Source organism: Anser brachyrhynchus (assembly GCF_964034855.1).
Source record: "Anser brachyrhynchus genome assembly, chromosome: 13".
NCBI classification, from domain to species: Eukaryota; Metazoa; Chordata; class Aves; order Anseriformes; family Anatidae; genus Anser; species Anser brachyrhynchus.
Window position 1 is genome coordinate 21,363,591 of NC_137708.1, and position 21,817 is coordinate 21,385,407.

At 38.3% G+C, this 21,817-nt stretch overlaps 1 long non-coding RNA gene across 1 annotated transcript in view; it reads right to left on the reverse strand.

The window, feature by feature from the left end:
- Nucleotides 1–21,817, reverse strand: part of LOC308177100 — a 179,329-nt gene that overhangs the window by 59,641 nt on the left and 97,871 nt on the right. Inside the window, exon 2 of the long non-coding RNA XR_013938870.1 lies at nt 20,267–20,344. This is a non-coding gene — a long non-coding RNA (uncharacterized lncRNA). The remainder of the gene's footprint in view (nt 1–20,266; nt 20,345–21,817) is intronic.

A 21,817-nucleotide genomic window follows, 5' to 3' on the forward strand; every position in this document is an offset into this window, starting at 1 on the left:
ACATGTTCATCCAAAATGAAGGAATTTGAAGCAAGCACATGAAATGCTTGTTTCCTTCACAACCGTTATTTTCGTGGGTGTTGCTGGAGATGAGATAGACCTTAACAGAATGTCTTCTCATAGCCTTCTGCTAGACTGCAGATCTTTAAATAAGACCAAGCAAAGGAGTATATATAAATACATCCAAGAATAAGATGCAACAATGGAGTAAACTACTTCTACTTCAGCCTTTACCAGGAAAAGTCCCAGTAAATTATGAGCCTAAACAACTTAGTGTTTTGGTTTGTTTGTTGTTTTTGAGTGTGTTGTGTTTTTTTTTTTAATAATGTGTGGCAGAAATTGTACTTTGAATTTGGGGGATCTGCAAATTATATTTATGAAAACTTACATGTTTATTTTGTGCAATGCTAGGTCACCCACAATGTTCATGAACTTATTTATAGCAATGAAATGCTATCAGAATTGAACATCTGAATGATTAAATATATACTTCAGAATATACTTCACATTCCCCACAAAACCCAACCACTGCATCCTATTAACAACATGCAAAAATCTGTACTCCCAGGACTCAGACAGGGATAAATCTATTGTGTGGGAATGTCCCTGGAAATTTCAAACTTTAAATAACACACATAAAATTTGGATATATTTTTTTTTAATTTGGAGCATGTTAGATATGATGCAACTGTGCAGGATCTCTTTTTAATTCTTTTTTTCTTTTTTTTTTTTTCTTTTTTTTTTTAACAGCCAGAAAACGTGTTAACTACTGGGAAATCTGCAACATCCAAACTGGAAATTCTGCAGAAAGCCAATCCGTTTAAAAAGACTTGATCTGTACATTATCAGCATTTATCTTCCTCCAAATACCATGATTAAAGAAACTGAAAACTCTATTAGTATTTCTGTAATGCAATTTAAAACTTGATTCCTCTCTGCGTTTTACAGGTATTAGATAGTACAATTGCCTTTCACACTGCATGGAGTTGAAGCACTAGCTTTACAAATAGACACAAAGCCTGAGCATCTGAAAACGAAGTTAATAATGTGTTTTCCCTAGCCTAATTCCTTTACCTATATATCTTCAGAATAACTGATGAACAAATAAGCTGCAGGTAAATTAGCAGGTATTCAATTTATTAGTACATTGCAGCTTCTGTATACTTTATCTTAGTCTTCATTTTATTTTGCTGACAGCATCCTATAACAGAATGCAGCTTAATTGTGCTCAGCAGGACTTTACTTCTGTGAAACTCTGATTTTGGACCACTAAATGTATGAATTAAATCTAAACATAGCTAACTCTACTATTTCCAGTGCTTAATTTAATAGCCTATGTTACATTATAGTTATATTCAAAAAGAAATGTAATCACAAAATGACTTGTAGATGGTCACAGTTGTCTTCATAATGAGCATCCAAATAACTAGCAAAAATTGATCGTGCAGTTTCCATGTCTTGGGAACCAGTGTACAATATATGAACTCTTTGTAAATCTGTGTCAGTCTGCAAACTATGTTTTGACTGCACAGCTCATCTTTGCCATCTCCCATCCTGAACTACAGTTTACAAGGGTGACAGGAGAGGATTAACAGCACAGAGATGACAGAATTAAGTAACTTTCTATTTTAAAGGACACACTCTTGGATATCTCTCATCATAGGCAACACTGCTGATTTTTTTTGTTGTTTGTTTCAAATTTAAGTTCTGTGTGGGTGGCAACCAAACCAAAAACCAGCTGGCCAAACTAATGATGAGAAGGCAGGAGGGATAGAAGATGACAAATGAGAAAAGAAATGCAACATTATAAATCAAGGAGTCTCTTGGTAGAAAGGTAAGCTGACTTGCAGCAAAAGCAGCCAGGCAAGACTCCAGGTGTCTAGAGGGAAAGGGAAAAAGGGAAAAAGGGAAAACACCACAAATTGGAAAAGGCTGTCCTGTCCTTGACCTTTCAGGGGCCTTCACCCTCAGCCCACGTAGATATGAGTGGTGTGAAGGTCAAGGTGGCTCAATGTCTTGTGTTGTCTCTAGCACTGTCTCTCTCTACAGACCCCAACAAGGAGTAATTTGCTGCAGAATCTGTTTTTGACTAGCTCTGCTTTAAAGCAGGCAAGAGGTTATTCCTGGAGCATGGACTTGACCAGACTGTCCAATACAGGCTAGCGTTCTGCTAAAGGCATGGCCTGAGCTCTTTTATCAACTCTCCTAGAGACTGGGCACAGACTCACAATGGAGTTGGGAAAGTCAGAGCCTCCCTGTCCCCTCCCCAGGAACACAGCAGCCAAAGCACTCACCCAGGAGATAGTGAATTGTATCCAGCTCCATCTCCTGATGCCAACTCAGACACATGTTCCTCTCAGAAAGGACCCTAGGTGTAAGGTGGGACCTAAAGAAGTCCTGAACTTTGCAGTCAGTCTTGTCATTTTGGCCTTTCTCCTATGCTCTAAATAATCTCTCTATCACCTTTATTTTGCAAGCACACCTTCCCACTGTGAGGCCATAACATCCAATGATGACATTTGCTCTGTTTCTTCTCTCAGAGCTGTTCTACTTCTTAGACTAGAAATGTTCACAGAGCCAGAGAGAACAGCATGGAGCACAGCTCTGCAGGCTGACATCACTAAGCGCAGAAGGTTGTAGTTTCTAGGCCCTGCTCCAAGGTCATTCACAAATGTCACATTAAATGCTATTTGGACAAAATAACATTCTTGTTATATCTTGTGGGGGAAAAAAAAATCAGAGAAAAAAATCCATATAATGTGCTCCAGAACTTTATTAAGTCCTATGTTATATATAAGAACTTTATTAACTAGAATACCAGTTATAATAAAAAAGTCAACAATGGAACAACTGCTTTACAATAGGCATAAGATCAGGCACATTATGGTTTATGTAGTGTCCTCTGTTTTATTCCAGAATCTAGCTCATTAGATCCAGTCTAGGTTGCTTTCATCATCTTTTCAATTTCCATGCAGTTTTTAAGTTACAACCACAGCAAACACAAATTAAAGTTTCGGACACTTTTAAACACACTCTTTAAGGGACACAGCTATTCCAAACCATAACAAAATATTCTGTAGAAAGTCCTGAGCTGGTACTACCTCCTTAGGCATAACAATGAAACAGAACAAATCAGAGATTGTATGAGCACTCATCTTGGAAGTGCAGACTATCAGCTTTCTTCACAAGGTGCTACAAGCCTCCATTAACCATCCCAAGAGGAGCTAGGAATAAAAAAGACCTGGATCTGGGTTCACATTTTCACTGTCTCTAGGGCTCAGGACTCTAGGGATGCCCAGGACGGGTGCTAAAACAGCATTCCATGAGAAGCTCTAAAATGATGAAAAATCTGTATTATTTATTGAAACAATGAATTAGGTTTTGGCTACACACCTTCCAATTCAGGCAAACATACACTTATAACTTCCCAACATTGTCCTGAGGATTTCAGCTCTAGTGTACAACTATTCAATGGTAGGGAGGATTTTGGTGGGTGCTTAATTCCAGATTCTGTACTAATAAGATCTGGGTATGATGTTTTACTATTCTTGGGCATGGGAGGTGTGTCCTGGGAGTAGGGGCATCCAGGCTGCACTAATGCTCTTGATATCTTGCTAATCTACCTCAAAGGATACATGTACATAATACCACTGACTTCACCACATTTAAATTAAAACAAAAAAGTTTAGGCACCTACTTATGGCCCCAGTTCAAGAAAGCTCTCCCAATTAATCATTCATCATAAGCGCAGACTCAAGGCCTAGCTATGGTAATGCTTAAGTGATCTTAAGCATCTTTGAGCACTGCTGTCTTCCAGAGGAGCTGTTTTTCAGACCTTATGTGCATACTTAGGGGGATAGTGGCAGGTATAACAGAAATCAGCCAACCTTTCCACGTCGCCTGCCTTTTTCCATGTGCAAAAGCTGAAAAACACATCTGCCTCACTCTGAGTATAATTGCTACAAATTGAAAATAACAGTGTTTTCTTTCTACATTGTTTCAGCCTCAATAGCTGTACAGACACCAAAGATTGAAATCAAGAGTTGTAGATGAGAAATTTAGATATAATTGAGTGTGAAGCATCTCATTTCAGATGAATTGTTTAACTTTAATACATACTAGTGTATGGGTAAAGGATGTTTTGAATTGCAAAATCCAATCAATGAAAGTGTAAAAGAAATTAGTTACATTTTGTAAAACACAAGAAAAAAATGTTTTCAATTGAAATAAAAAGAATGTTTCCTTTCTCATGAAATAGGAGGTTTTTTAGTAACCATTCTATGGTACATAAATCACATTCAGCCTAAATGTACATGTATTAAAGAATTTCAGTAGCTGCTAGAGCTCAAGTTCTTACCTTTGCTGAATAGCTAATTACAGCAGCCATTTATCATTCAAAAAAGGCTTAGAAAAGATAAAAAGAGAAGAAAACAAAAGAGACAACAAATACATTTGGTGGCCAGACTACTGAATAAGCTATGTCCTCAGCTGAATTTAGTGGGTCTCAGATTTTCTGTTGACAGAAATAAAGTGAAAATATGATTGCTGAGAGATTCTGCAGTATGGCAAAGGTGGTTCAAGCAGCCTCTCGGGAGCTCATAAGCAGCCACTGTGCAAAGCCATAGTCATATTACTGATTTTTACATCTACCATATTAGGACTAGCACGAATTTGTGGTAAGCTGATGAAATTAATGGTCTGTTTTACCTAGGGCTCATTTCTTCTTAGACAACTAACCATAAATGAAAATCTCTGTGACTCAGAGTTTGTAATGACAGGGTTTTACAGAGGTTCCTTATCTGGATACTGTATTCCTTTCCAATATTTCACTGAAGACCTCTGGAGTTCCTAACCCTAAAGTACAATAACAAACACAATAGAAAGCATTTATTGGCTTGAACCACCAATTTCCTCACCTTGCTTTCTACTTTCTTTTATGTAAGAAACATTATCCAGTGCATCTTTTGGGACAGCTTGTGTATAAACTCCTTCAACTTAGATACACAGTCAGATCACAATCACTTCATAAAAAGCTATCCTTGAGGTACTCAAAATCCTCACCTACCTGTAAAAGTCTCTGTGTAGAAGAACGAGGTCAGAGAAGGCAGGAGGGAAGTGGTCAATATGTGAAGCACTGGAGAAAAAATCAGAGTGCTAGAGCAAGTAAATGAAATGGAAATGAGCTGAAGAGCTGAAAAAGAAAGACAAAGTTCAGATAGCTCAACAAGGACAGTGCCCTATTTTGTTTTTAATCAGCCTGTCCTCGTCCCCATTTCTAACAAACTGTGCTGGTGGTGACACCAAAGGAGAGCACTGATCAGGATTTGCATTGCATTGTGTTAAGTTGTTCTCCGTAATGGAATCCATTATAAAAATATGTGCAGCTCTGATGATAAAATTCTGACTATGTCCAACAGTCCCTTACAGGAAAAGGTAGCAATAAGGATTTTATTAACTAAAATCAGTCACGTACAGAACTGGAACTTGTTATAACTACAAAACTGATTGCATTGCAACTGGAAAAAAGACAAGAAGTTATATGTTCTCTGAAGCCACGCACCAAAAAAATGAAAAGCCAGACATTTGTATGGTATCATCATACTAAAATGAGGACTGACTGCTTTTTGAAATCCTTATTATATAGAAAATGACATTTATCTGGTATGCAAGTAACAAACCAATGTAGCAGCAAGTATAAAACTAACGTGTTTTGCAAAATTTACTGCATGACAGTATAGTTTTTGAGACATGCTTAGCATACTTTGGTCCTGATGTGAAAATTAGACAATGATAAGATGATTTTGTGAATACAAAGTCTTATGAGGCCTACCAGGTTTTATGTATTTTTCCTTGAAATAGACCAGATGACTTGTTAGCCTCATCTCTAGGGGGAAAGATCTTGCTTCATAAAACTTCTACTCATAACTTGACACCATTTAGCAATTTCTGCTTATCGAAGCTGAATTAATTCACAAAGTATGTGAATTACAACACTTGTTACTTGAACAGAAAATGTGCCTACATGATTGCTGTTGAGGTCAGTGAAGGGACACTAGAAGTGCCTATAATGTATTAGTTTGTACAGAAGAGTTTCCAACTCCGTTTCTTTAACCCCTGGAGCATAAGTATCTGAAACACATGGAAATAAAAGCTGAAACCTGAAATAAAAACTAAAACCTGAAATAAAAGAATCAAGGTAAGGTGTTTTCAACTTTCAAGAAATGAGAAGACAGCTGTTTTTGATAGAGTATGGAATTATTTTAGGCTAGATAATATTATTCACTATGGATGTCATTAATTTTGGGATGCAAGAATACCCATGATTAACATGGACAGATCATTTGTTCAAGTGCATATTTCTAAACTATGAAGTTCTCATCACCTGCCAGTGTTTAATACTTTTTTTTTTTTTTACTTCTCCATTTAGTATAAACCCTGCAGCAGCACATGAGGCTGCTCTTTCCTCATACATAAAGTGGTGATCCACTAGGCATTTATTCCTTTTTTCCATTATGTTTCTGATGGTACTGGATGGACCCCACATGTCCATTTTCATTTCATAGCAGTTGAGCACAAACCTGAACCACAAGCCATTACTATACTACAGAATTATAAATTCCAGCTCTGCCTGAGCATGGGAAAATCCCTCTCTGTTGATACGTTTATTCCTATCTTCTTTAATAAAAGCCTGATTCTGAATCAGAATATTCATGAAAAGATCATGTACTTGATGAAGGATGTTATCTTTGTATAACAATAGGATATGTCAGAGAACAATAGCATCCCCTTAGTGAATGCCACTTAAGCACAGATTCCCCTTCCTTTCTACATGTTTTTAAATTATTTTTTTTCTGCTAAACTCTCAGTGGAAGAGATCCAATACTGCTTTTGGTTATTTTAAATGTTGTTTAAATGCAATACAAATTAAATTTCTGGGCCTAGCCTCCCCACTATTGAGAAGCTGTAGTTTCTCTGTAGTTGATTTTTTTTTTTTTAGGATGAAGTAAACAGCTACATTACTGAAAAAAAAACCTTTGTGAACTGAAGAGATTTTTGTTAGTATATACAGACAATTCTTCCATCCGTAATATATTGTCCCTACATGTATAGATTAGTACCCACGCATGCTGAAATGCCAGCCAGACAGAAAGAACAAGGAAAGGAGCACAATAGATGCAGGTATATTAACAGCTAAGAGACAATGCCACAAAAAGGGGCAACAGGATGCTCTCTTCCCAAGTGAGAGCTCAGGCAAGATCAATCTGCTTCTTGTGCTGCTGAAGCCTTTTATACAAATGAAAAAATACCGTTAACACACATCCTAGGAAAAATCCAAATAAAATCTATCTACAGCACAGCATTGATTAACTCATACTCAGTTGAAACAACTGCTGCATCATAGCCCTGAGGCAATAGTAAGTCAGTGAAGATAAAACAATTCTTTTGTACAGTGTATATTTTTGCCATGGGCTTGAGGAACCTTCTGCCTACAAGGTGTTTGAGGAATTAAAGATGTTATCTTGATTGTAATTGTTATGAATGCTTTTGATCAAACAACAACCCTTTAATCAACAAACATGGTTACTGCTCCACAGATATGGCCCACTAACTATTCTATGTTTTTGAAATGAATTTAAAATAAATATGAAAACCAAAGGAGATCCAAGTTTCTCTGGGTACTGCAAAATCCCTGATTTCAGATTCAAATGTATCATTTTGGTGCAGCAGGCACAAACTGCCCTTTCTGTAACAACATCATGAGCAGCAAAAGCATGAGCAACATCTTTAAGCCTGGGGTGTTACAACTCAACAGCAAGCAATATCCTTGGGCTGGTACTATCACAAGAGGTCTTGGACAGGGAAGAATATTTAAAATAAAAGAAAATATAAAAAAAAAAAATCAAACCTCTAGGCAGTTCTGGGAAAGTATAAAGGAAGTAATACAAAACCTTTAAAGTCTTCTAGATCTGTAATACTTGAGCAGTGGACTGAAAGGATGAAAGGACAGGAAGGTAGATTACTAGATAGAGAAGGGGAGTTTTAATTGGTTAAGTACCAAAATACTCAGTATGAAAAGGATTGTGATCCTTGACCAAGGAGAAAAAAGCAAAGTAAACATGATTTGATTTTAGGACTGAGATTCTCACACAGTGAAAGGCAAGCAAGCCACCACTGGACAATAAATGCAGTCATGAGAATGGATGTTTAAGTAATGCTAGCAATTTGATGGGAATTCAAAGATGCCACAACTGCGTTCCAACATTTTGCACCCTATTAGTAGGCACAGCAATACGGCAATTTCCATGTCTTTCAGAAACCGCTGTGCTATCAGACACTCAGGACAAATGAACTGGTACTTACACTTTCATTTCCCTTCCTTCAGTGTATTTAAATTATGCTACACCTGTTTGTTTTGTTGTTATTGTTTGCTTTTGTTTTTACTCTTTTCTGTCTAGTTTTTGTATGAATGAGGATCCGTGTATCTGGAAAGATTCCCAAATGTTTTAATCAGCATTAATTGAATCCTATCCTACATCGGAAGCACTCCCAGACCTCGTGTTATTCATGTTATGCACCTCCACCTGGGTATCCTTCTCCCTCTACTCCAGATAGCTGCTGACAAATAGGACATCTTAGAGTTACTGCAATGGCCACAGATTAGTATGCTTATTATATAGCTCAGAACCTGTTACATAGCCCAAAACCTGTTACATAGCCCAAAATCTTGTGTAAAATCTTCCTGAGATTTTACAAGACAAAAGTACCTGGGGAATCTTCACTGGTCTTGATGCAATTCCTGCTACACTATTTTCTTTATTTAAGAGAATACCTAGAGGGCAAAGGAAATTAAACTTCTTCCAGAATCAACTCTGACACTTGGGCCATCAGAAACAAGAGAGTCAATACTGAAAGGCTCCCCCTCCATCTTTGATGCATCCTTTTTCTTTGTATTGACTGTAGCTCCTGAATCAATACACTATATCAGGTTGCCTGATGATCACAATCCCCTGCACCACACAGGTACCATGCAGTAAGTCAGGAACAAGAAAAATTCTTAAAACATTTCCCTATTATTTCCCAGAACTATTTTTTTCATTGGATTCATTCTTTTAACCCCAAAACGAGGTTTTCAATTTGCACGCCAAGTTCAGAAGCATGTGGCTCATCCTGACTGCTTAATAAACCCTAGTAAAGCCCAACTGCTTTAGTGCAAAAAGATCTATATAGGCTTCAAAGCACGTTTTTCTGAGCTTGTTTAATGACAATGAACACAGAGTAATGGGTTACATCTAATCTGCATTCCCTCTTTCTTTAGGTTGCATTTTACCCTTGGGTTTTGAATTTTGAAATCCTCACCACGCTGAAAGGAAAACACAAAAATATTAGCGGCAAATTGCCTTTAGTGCAGCTCATCATTCACACGTTTTTAAAGACCCAAACACAGCCTCATTTTGACAAGAATGAGGCCTCCAGTAAGAGCAGCATGAGGTTATGATGCTCTTCATCTATCTCCTGTGCCAGCCCTAAATGTTATGAAGTAAGGGTTGCTCTGAATATTCCACTCAGTTTTTACTATAAGCCATCTCTCCCCTTTCAGGATAAGGTTTCAGCACATTGATTATATTTCAGTGCTGAGTTTCTTGAAATCATTAATCTAAAGTGACAATTTGACTAAATACAGTAGCTCATTTTACATTGCCAGCAGGAGAGGTGAGGAAGTCAGCCTGCTGCTTCACCGTTCATGAAATGGATAATATAGCTCAGAGAATAGACGTATAATATTTTCTGTCCTTCACTCTACTGCTTTCATTTTACAGTTTTATCTGCTATCTAAAAGCTGCTTGCTTACCCAGTCACTCTTATCTTCCCTCTTTGTGAAACTTCTTTGCAATAAATAAAATGTCTTGTGTGTTTGCTGTGCCTTCAGATCATTTTGATTTCAAATACACTCAAGATTTCATTTCAATCGCCCTTCTAAAAATGGTATTTCATATTATTCCATAGCATCAAAATGGACCAATGTAAAATACCATTTCTGACCTTTTCCCCCACATTTGTTTACCATATAAAACTAAGTACAGACTCTATACATATAGAGAATGATTCTTCATATTTAGTTTATATATATATATATATATATATAAAGATGACCATAAGCTAAGTTGAATAGTAATAACTTCCTATAAGAAAGAGAAACTATAGTACTGATTAATCTACTAGTGAAACAGGTCTTAACAAGATTATTTTCACTGTTCATTGAACTTCATAAAATATTTAGATGATCTCAGAACTTCATCTGACAAACATACTGATGGCAATAAGAAGAGTTTTAGCCTGATACAATGATGCTAGAAATAAAAATGAAGTTCCCCTATTGATAGCATTAGAAATTAGCTTCTTTGCATGAACCTAGGAATATAATTTTGCTTTTCCCATTCATATGCAAATGCACTATGCCAAGTGCACAAAAGATATTCCAAGGAAGAAATTAAAACATTATAGATTCTAATACTAGGGTTATTACATGCCAAGCAAGTTTCGTGCTAGGCTTTGTTTCAGGTTATGTGTGATATGACAGCTGTTTCTATTCAGATGGTATTTTAAAGGAAACATTTTCTGTAATTTCAGCTGACTCATATTCAGACTAGCAATACTCCATTTTAAAATACCATTGAGAACATGCAAAATGTTTCTTCACTGAAGACAGCATTTACCATTGTAATCTAATGCAAATGTTAGTTAGAAACAACAAGCCTGCACAAATGCCAATACCACTTGTCCCCCTTAAGATGATTTCACACCTAGCACAGCAACAGATAATTTGCCAGAAAACACATTAAAAAGCAGTTTAAAATGTATCACTGTATTATCTCTATGGTAAACAACACAGTAGGTCCCAGATGGCTTCCAAGGACCTTGCGTTCTAAATAAAGAAAAAAAAAACATAAAAACAATCCCAAAACACATCAAAATCTGTGATATAAATTCAGGTTGGGGCTATTATTGCAATCCTTACATGACCACTACCTGGACATTAACAAAAGCTTCTTTCTACTAAGAGACAGTCAACAGGTCATCAAGTTAACATATTATTTTATTTTGAAGGCAGAAATGTTAATTTAAAAAGTAAAACCAGCTTTTCCTCATTTGTTGGCAAGCCCCATCCCATTTCACTAAAAGGACAGATGTATGGACTAATAAAAGGCTTATTTATGTGAAGATGAAGCATGCAGAAGTCTCAGGGAAGGGCACAACACCGAGCTCACTTTGTCTTACAAGAAGTCACACAAACAATAACCACAAACAGCCCTGAATCTGTGAGGAACGTCAGGCAGCAAAGCTTGTTGGCTAGGCGATATGAGAGCACTGTACGATCCACTGAGGGATGAGCCATATGGTAATAAGAAAATGGCAGCCATTTAGGTGGTCAGAGGAGGACCATTTGTTTTGTGGGCTGTGATCAAAACCAAAAGGGAAAAAAGCAGGAAGACTGGGGAAAGCACCTGGTGCTGCCAACTGGAACAGCTGATGAAATAAAGCAGGTTGGTGATTATGCAGATGTAATCCTTAATAAATCTGTGACAGCATATGGTGAACAGGGGAATGAAGGTGGCCAAAACACCAAAGCACGCTTCCTACCAGGGGCTGCTGAAGGTACCTAGAGGGTATAAGAATATGGCCAGACATGACTCTAAGACTGGTGAACTGTGTGCGCTCAATAGGAGGATGATAAAGGCCGAAACTAAGGCTCTGAATCTGTTTTAAAATGTCAATCTGAGCACCAACAGAATTGTTTCCAGCTCCTTTACATTCGGGATGACCACTCTTGAAGTGCTGTGTGTTTCTCACCATTTGGACATGGCTGAGAGCCACAAGCCAGGGTTGTGCAAAGCAGACAAATACTGACATATCCATCTTGTGATGGAGCGTGCATGAAGCCAAGCTTCAGTACACCTCTTGTCTCAGCACTCTCCAAACATTTTATTTTAACAAGACGATTTCTCCTTACTCTTTTCTCACTCCTGACTGTTTACAAGAGCATGGCCTCAGCTGACAACCCTCAGTCTTGCACTGTGCACTGCTACAATCTCTCCTTCGATGAATCGTACAATTTACTCATCTTGGGGCTCATGACAGGGTCTGCAGTGAGAAAGGCAAATGTGATGGGGTCAGTGATGGGGAAGTGAGTCACTGACACACCTTGGAAGCCAAGTCCTGACCAACCCCAGTGTTGGCACTTGCTCCATTTAGCAGCGTGGGTGCTATATCTTACACTGTGAAATACTGATCACATTAATTAAAGCAGCACTCCCCCAAACCATCATTTGGTTACCAACCAGCACTTACACGATACTGAACTGAAGACACTACTCGGTAAATGTTGCCTGAGTGAAGGTTTGAAAAGGTTTGCTTCTACTTGAGATGTTTACCTAATATACTATGCATAACTGTGCCTCCTGAAAGCATCAGGGTTTGCACTCCATCCTTTCCAGAATAAAGGAAAAACTACCTACCCAATATGAAAAAATTGTACCGTAAATTCAACTTCTATATCCCCCAATATCCTGTGGATCTGATCATCATCAGTATGCGCAGCAAATCGCATCCTGCGGGACACAGACACTCCCAAGGCTGTGTCAAATCCTTCATCGGTTTTGCTAATTGATAAAAGAATGTCTGAGGACGGAAACCAGCTCAGGTTTGTGTCACGTTCCCCTCCCAGACAGTGCTGAAATTTCATGTTGATGCTGAAAGTAGCAACAACAGGGTTGTCCTCAAAGACCTGTGGCCATCTGTTGGCAAACCACATCAGAAGGGGATGACAAGAGTCTTCAGCCCATCATACTCTCATGTGCCAAGCGGAGAGACAGGAGGCAGCAGAGACATTTGCATGCTTTAAGCATTTCAGCAATGGATTAATTGAAACTGGCAGATAGAAATGGGCTGATATGGCCTAACCAGAGTGAAATTACTGAATATTTGGCCAATTTGAGTATATGTAATTTTTATGGAATTTTTGTGAGAACATTTCATTCTGCTTTAATTATCATCAAATAGGCGATGGGTGGGAAACAGGGGCCAAGTGGAAAAGGTGCATGCACAGCATAGGCATCATGTTTTCATGGCAGATTCCAAAGCAGAAGCCAGGACCCTCAGGTCTGCAACTCTTGCTCTAGGTTGGGAACTTCAAAAGGAGCAGATCCTTTATAAAGTGAGCTCAGTGGCTCTAACACATTTCAAAGGGAAACACACATCGACTATGGATTGCCCTGCATTGACAATGGAACTATTTCATTCCATATTCTCATTATATTTGCTTTCAGGTCAGTTGAAGTTATTTTGTCATATTTTCAGCTCTTATTAGAGCATAGAAGATATAACTGGGTGCTAGTTCAAAATTATTTCTATTCTATTCTAAATATTTATCAGCCAAAAGACACAAAGTAGTAAGAATGAAAACAGGTACTATTAAAGCATAGGATAAATCATTATATTATAAAGCTTGCAAAAATAACCAGGTATTAAATTACTCTTGATCAACATGGTTCCTTGAAAGTCCTACATCTGTAACTGGCACAAATTAAAGTGAGAAGTACAAAGGCAATTTCTTGAATTGTATGGGAAGAAGTGTTTATAACTTCAGATTATGGCTGGACAAGAGCAGACACACTCACAGTACTCTCAGTCACGCGACACTGAAAACTGATTACTAGAGCCATTACTGCACTGCAAAGTGCCTGTCAAATTGAAAGCAAAAGCCAAAATGTAAAATCTTTATCCGATCTTATTAAGTGGCTATTAAACAATAGAAATGCACCAGCAAGTATTTCAGAATGATATTTGCAAGCAATAAAGCACATAAGACAAGGCAGACAATTTTCACCCAAGTGTATTACCGTAACACAGACACTTTTTAGACAGGTGCCAAGGGGCATCAGCAGGTCACTACAAGGATTCTGGTTTTGTGCTGTTTCTAACATCGCTATTTCATGCAGTTACTCTTCACGTGTGTTGCCACTGCAGACCTTGGCCATACTGCTATGGCATTCCCTGCTGCCATGGATGAGGCTGCAGCAAGAGATTTCTGTGCTCTGCTGAGTTCTGGCTGCTGAACGGCTTTGTAATCAAGCTTATCATGAATGACTCTTACTAAAACAATGGGATACTTTCTTTTGTAATAGTGGCATAATTGCTATGGGGGAATACAAGAAACAATACAACAATACCAAAGTGACAGAGGACGCAAGCAGATGTGCCTCAGCACCACCACACAGGCTTCCTGGCCATTTGCAAGTGTTTTTATTTACATTACGTTTACAGCTGCAGCTGACTGCAAGGAGAACTCGAGGCGTTACTGTCTTGCAAGACAAACCAAGACCCTTCTTCTTTGCCTCAGGTAGAAAACCTCCTAGCTTGGTGATATTTCTCTGGAATTGCTCCCTCACTCAGCACCTCCAAAGACCGTATTTTCTAAGCCAACATTGCATTGTCTTCCTTGCAGATTTATCCAGTGGTAATAAACCTTAACAGAACAGTAGGCACATTGTCCCACAGACAAACCTTCTGCAATGACACAATCCACTACCCTATTTTCTACCTCATATTTGTAGGTCCAATTTCCTTCCCTATCCTCCAGGAGAGCACCAGCAGTGTGGACATCCCATAGAGGCAAGGATATGCACATCCCTACCAACTCTGCCCTCTTTGCTGAGAGCTGTTCGACAATCTGCATGCAATGGAGAGTGTTGCTGTTTAAACAATTTAGCAATTAACAAACCAAAAGACACTGTCAAATGTGCTGTGTATACAGATATTTTCCACAGATTATTGTTGCTGTCTTGTGTTGGAAGAAATGTGTCACAAGATGAGCATTGTTTCCTTTCTCACCGTGGTGTTGCCATGATTTTATATTTGTATGAACAAGCAATGCAAATACTTCATAAAAGCCTTTAATAGTGTTATTCAGCTAACAGTGGCAACAGTAATCAGCATCTTGCATTCAGACACAGAACAATCTGACAGCTTTGCCTGATTGCATCTCAATATTTTGCTAAAAGCAAAGATTGCTGTAAATGGGTGGATTAAAGAAGAAAAAGTATGATTAAACAGGTGTGTATGGGGGACAATCACGGTCACTACGAACTATTCATGCTGTGCAAGGGAAAACAAACTGGAAAGGTGAAGAAAAATAGGCATCTTCAAATTTTGTCCATATTAAATGAATATCAATTTTATCCACTTCAAATGAATTATAAGTACTGCCACCAAGCAGATTTATGTATGCTTTGACAAGGTACTGAATAACCTTCTCATTAACAAAAATAGCTCAAACACGACAGATGTAAAAGAGATTCTGATATAGGTGCAACTAATTATGTATATTTTGGGGAGATTGGATAGTCTCATATGTGCTGGCTCTAGCAGAGGTGGATATTTCAAAAATCAAGTGAACAAAGTCAAGAGCATCATTATTTATTCATTCATTTTTCAAGAGGTGAAATGCCCAAACCAATTGGTAAGTTGTTTCTTATTTAGTTATGCCTCCTCTATATTTAGGAAGGCATAACCCTAAAATGTGTTCACAAAATATCTCCTGTGTTTTCTTAACCTCATGCTTCACCAGTTCTGCGACACCCCTTAACTGTAATTATACTTCCTTTGGAGTTGTACCCTAAATAGAAATTGAACTATTCATGCTGCAAATTGAAGTTCTTCAATGCAAAGCCATATAAATATCATGCATTAGCATTAACCTACTCCCAAAATTTGATAAGATCACTCCTGTTTCTCAGAAAGATGATACTAATTGCTGTTATTTTATCAAGTCCAGGCAGACACATTCAAACAAGCAAAGGCTTGAATGACCCGGAAATTTTTCCCTTTAACCTTTGGAATATGCGAATGACCTCATGCAAAGACCCACTAACCAGCCAGCCACGTTCAGAGCCACTGTCAGCACATGGGAGGTAACAGAGCGACTGCTGGTAGCACTTCACCCGTTAAAATCAGGTTTTGTGGCACTGTGCACTCAAAATAAAAACACTTCAGGGATTATGTAGCAACTGAGGGAGAGGTGACACAAGAAAATCCTTGCAAGGATTGTTAGACTGAGGTCCAAGCGACCCATGAACTTTGGTGGTACTCATTTGTGTTCCTGCTACCCTACTCCAGCCCTTCCTGAGCACTCCACACAAGCTCCCAAGCCACAGCTCTCCAGAAAGTACCCAACGAGCACTTGCCCCAGCCTCCACAGTACCTTGGCACTTGTTAAATGAAAGGACACTTACTTACTGTTTTATCGCCACCATTCATTTCTTCCCTTCTACCGTCACCTTTACCCTCCCTCCTGCTTCCCTGAGAGCTTGGGTCAGTGTAACTCATGAAGCCTCATGCCTCAGTTAAGGCACAGACCTTCATCATCCCAGCCTTTGGGAGAGCCAAACCAACAGAAATCAGTAATAATATTTTTGAGCAATCCTCTATTCCATTGTTCATCTAGGAAATATGACTAGTAAATGTTACATGTTTTTTTTTTTTTTTTCTAAGCACTGATATTGAGAGCAGATTCTGTGGCTCAGAGGATCGACTTATTGCCATGGATGTTACAACAGCAGGACACACAGACATACAATTGTACTGCTTTTCCACACCTAGAGGAATTTCCACTGGGAAGATCTGATCATCCACCCCACTGCATCACTAAGCCAAAGTAAGGAGAATTTCCAGTTCTTCTGCTTGCCATACTTAACAGCAGAGTTGATATCTGTTATATGAAATCATCACTCAATAAAAACAGAAGTTCTGATTTCAGTAATGTCGGAATTTAACACAATTTGTGTAACTCCCGGGGGAGGCTATTCTGTAGTATCAAAAATCAGCATGTATTCTAGGAGAACCAACTCTGTGAGGGAAAAGGACTGGGCTGCAGGAATAAACACATCATTTTCACCTCTAATTTCTACGATTTCATAATGGAAGACTTTGGAATATTTACTTGGAGTAAATGAATGACTTGTCTATGAACCAGAGGGGCTGGAATTAAGTTATTTCAACAGAAAAAAAAATGTATTAACATTTGTTCTTGAAATGAAGCATTAAGATAACACACTTTACACTGGGAACGTTTCTGCAAATGCTCTTTTTTTTTAATGGATAATGCCAGTTGTTCTTGTGCTGAACAGACCATAAACATCCTCAGCTAATTAATTAGTAAGAGAGTCCAAGTAATTACTTACTGTGGGCCTAGTTATATATCATTACATTTGTTAAAGGGACACAGTCATGATTAACGTTCACTGACCAAATTCATGATATTCATCTACAGAATGCAGAAGATTTGATACAGAAACAACAACACCATGTAAAAGGAAATTCAAGGAGTCACCCACATGGCCTTGCCTCTAGGATATAGATTACTGCCTAAGCTCAGAGAGGAGCTGTCTTACGTTGCTTCAAGGGTCAACAGTAAGACACCTGCCCCTAAGAGCAATGCAGGGTGTGTTCCTGAGCACCCAACCCTGAATCCCCACCTTCCACAAACCCTCGTATTAACTGTATATGTAACATGGCCTGACTTTTACAAAACCCAGTGACCCTTCTTCCAGCCCATCTTGTGCAGGGAGCCAGCTTTTTCCTACTTTGCCAGGGTTAGCAGGGGAAGGTGACTCCTGGAACCAGTCCCAGGCAAGCGAGGGAGGCAGCCAGCAGCTGTGTTGGTTGAGGAATGATGCTTCATTTTGTGTTGCCTTGTGAGTTTCTTTTTTTTTGTTGCTGTTTGAATTAATAAACAGTGCCCTGAGGAAGAGCCTGAAAGTGATTTGAGTTTGTCGTTTAATCCTTACTGCCTGCTTCTATGTTAATCATGCCCGGCACCATCTGAAAACTGAAACACACAGCTGCCTCGCTGCCTTCATTATATTTATTAGATAAAAGTTGCCTGCAAAAAAGATAATAATAAAGAAAAAATCTTCTATCTTAACATTACTGCAGATAAACCCTGGAAATAGAGGTATGCTGTACTTGTACAGACATTTTCAGGTTAGATTTGTGCTCTTTAATTAAGCAAAACAAGAACAAAAGAGAGCAGAAGCAAATGCCAGTGGAAGTCAGCTCACGCTACCTTTTCTGCCGGTTGTAAAACTGAATTTTAATAGCTCGCTCTGCTATTCTCTTCGCTCCAGTTTCAAAATCACGTTATAGGCAACTACAGCGCAAGTTTAGCATCTTCAAGAGTCCTTTGCAATTTGTCTTTCTAGAAACAGCATATGTGAATCTGATTGTCATCTGAACCCTTGTGTTACTTTATATCAGCCATGAAACTTCTTATGCTAACAGGGGATAACAGAACATTTCCCTGTGGATTTGAGAGCCCAAACTCCACCTGCTGTCTATGGACACTTTGCACCTGGTCTCCTTTGTGAGCCATTACATATCAAGCCATGAGAGCAACAAGAGGATGCTAAAAAAAATAAATACTTTTAAATCTTAAATTCTGCATAAATCCCTATGCAGCTAACACTGGGAAACCTTGCTCATTGAAGTGCATTACAAACATGATTCAGAAAGAGAAAAATATGTAAAATATTCCTAAAGGGGCTAACATATTCACCTGCTCAGAGATAGAAGGTATGAAAATAATCATTTTCACCTATAAGTATGTTGCAAGACTTAAAATTTGAATGCAAGCCCTGGGAAGAGTACATGTCCAATAGAGAAGGAACATAAAAAAGTGATCATTTTCAGACCTTCAGGAAGTCCACTTGAGAAAAGAAGAACATTTTTGTTACCTTTTGGATGATCTTTTTCCTGGCTGTGGGCAGCAACACTACATATCAGCCAGCATCCACCACTGCACTGCTAACATTCCACAGCAGCAGGAAGATTTGCCATCATGTACGTCTGGCATCCTAAACCTCTTAAGGGATGTTCCCTGTCTCAGCAAGACAATAAATACTATGAAGAAAAGATGCTTCAACTCAAAAAGGCTGAAAACAGAGAATGGTGGAACAATTCAGAGACTGGGCACACACAACAAAACACCAGAGACAGCTGCTAAAAAATGGGAAAAGACTAGCATCTCTACAGAAGCTGCCTGGCTTCAGTCACCCCAAGACAATAGCAACCAAGACTGAACTTTAACGGTGGACAGATAGTTTTCACCTACTTACAAAAGGGCAGCTCCTGGCCCAAACAAAGTGGACAAACACAGGTTTCTCCGAGGCTGGAGAGCAGTCACAGCCTCCCGGCTCCCTCCAGCCTCCCCAGGGAGCGTGAGTCAGTGACCCAGTTTTTCAGACCTCCCCCCTGAACCATCCTCTGTCTCGCTTGTGCTTCCAGCCCTCAGGCTTGGATCAGAAAATACAATTTTGTCTGCTCTGCTGAGAAGCCTTGAACCGGTCTAAGAAGCACTACAGGGTTGTTACAGCTTCCACTGAAATTTCTGGGCTATTTGCTAAGTTTGCAGATGTATGAGCAAAAGACAGGAGCAACATATGGCAGAAACCTAAGGACAGTGTAACTCCATCGTTAGCTGGGTTAGGAATGGCATCACCAGCTAAGAATATTGCCTCTAAATAATATTTTCTATTTCTTCTTTCCTTGCTTTTCAATCCATCTTAAATAAATTTATAAGGATCCCAGGTTTCCAAAACACACCTAGAAAAACCAAGACCTCAGCAACAAAGAGTCCAATGACTACCACAGCACAAACAAGTAACCAAAAAGGTAACACATAAGCAGGTGATCGTAAAACCCAGAATGTCCCTGAGGAGAGCCCAGTGCGTCACCAGACTCCTATTCCTGACCCGCATCTGGTCCTTACCTGCTCCCTGAGTGCATGGGACAGAAACCCACTGGAAAACCCAAAAAGCAGAAGTCGCCAAGGATAAAATTTGCCATCCAAATTCACCAATGAATGGTTCTCGTGCCTAATTAAGTTTTAATAATAAAACAACTTTCTACCATATAATCCTAACACACATTTCAGCCAAGGTAATGTTAGCCTTGTCTCAAGAATAAAAGCCATTATTGTCAATCATAACAAGTAGTTTAACTCAGCTATAGTATTTACTAGCCTCTTTGAATGTTGTATTATACCATCTCATTTTTTCTTTTTGATTAAAAGAAATAATTTTCTTTCCTTGTGGGTTTATAATAAATAGGAATTGATTATTCAACATTATCAGAGAATCCATTCATCAGTAATGACATGGTTTCCCAAAGAAACAACCAAAAAGTTGCAACTAGTGAATTAAAGGTCTTTTACCTTTTCTCTTTCCCCAGGTTTCAAGTGGACTATATTATGGTTTTCTTCTTCTCTTGATTACCACTGCAGCCAATCCATCTGAAAACAGAATAATATAGATTTTCTGAAAAGTCTGATTAGACTTTTTAACAGACATAATTCATGATTTAAGTAATAATTTAAACCTACTAGCAAGCTTTTTTTTTTAATATAATTTAATTCAGTTGTGACAATAACATACATAGAAATATGTTGCCAATGAACATTAGCTACATTTTGTGTCTCTTTATTATCTTGTATTTTACCAGGTTGTCAAGAAACATATTCACCATAGAAAGCTAAATATGAATATCTCTAGAGTCCAAACATAGCTGGATGGTACATTCTCTAGCATTTGTATGAAATTTTTAGTAGTTTGCATATACAAGGCTCAGTTTATAGCACCCAAGTCTATATATGAATTCACTTGCATCAAAAGCCCATTTTACTATTTTGTGCAAGGAGAACACTTTCTTAACTGACAATGCTTGGCTTTAATGAGTCCTATATTACATAAAACGCACAGTCTGAGTTTCATGGAAAGAAGACACTACAGGATATAAATGCATCAACCAGAATACATTGTTGTAAATTATTCTTAAAACAATGTTTTGGCTTCAGTCAGGAATAGCAAAAAGCATCTCTAGCAGCACACTTGCAAGTCAAACACTCAGCATCATGCATCATGTCTGCAGGCTGATGGTCACCACGGGTCCCCAGGCAAGTGAGTTCATTGCAGCATGTACCACATTTCTCTGTCACTAGGAAAATGTCACTGTTGGTTTGATTTTACTTTTATTGGATTTGTGCTGATATACAGTGTTTCCTATGTCTGAACTCTTTGTCTGGTGCTTGGTTTCTTTTCCATGAACGGTTTCTGATTCGATTACAGATACCACTTTCTGAAATAATTGATTTTAGTTAGGACATTAACCCACTGCCAGTCCTCAAGCTACCATGATGACACATGGTAACGTAGAGAAAGGGACCAGACAACTTGTTGACTTCATTCACTGTTTTTCTTTTTCTAGAAACTCAAGTAAAATTTTGACAAAATCATAAGTAAGAATGTATTTTTAACAAAGATTCTACTTCTTTTGTCTCTATTACAAAATGAAAATGACAAGGATGTATGTGCTAAAGGGGGGAAAAATGTGATCAGAAAGGCAGATACCTCTTAGATCAGGACCGAGTCTCTGGTCTAATTAATACTATTCAATTATAAATTATTGCCACATAGAATAAAGTGTTTGTAAGGCAGTAATTAGGTATTAGTATTTGTTTTCATGAAGCATCTGGGAACACTACAAACATTACATCCTCTTTGAAATATCTAATGAAAGCAAATACAACACAGCAGAAAGTCACTTTTTCTTTGCATTATTACGTGCACATCAAACATTTATTGGCTATTGAAGCAAAATTAATGCATACAGGAAAAGACCAGATGTCTGTTATTAGGGGGTTCTCTTGAAAGGAACAGAGCTACATATGGGATTTGTTCTGGAAATCTGAGAGATATACTGTGTTAAA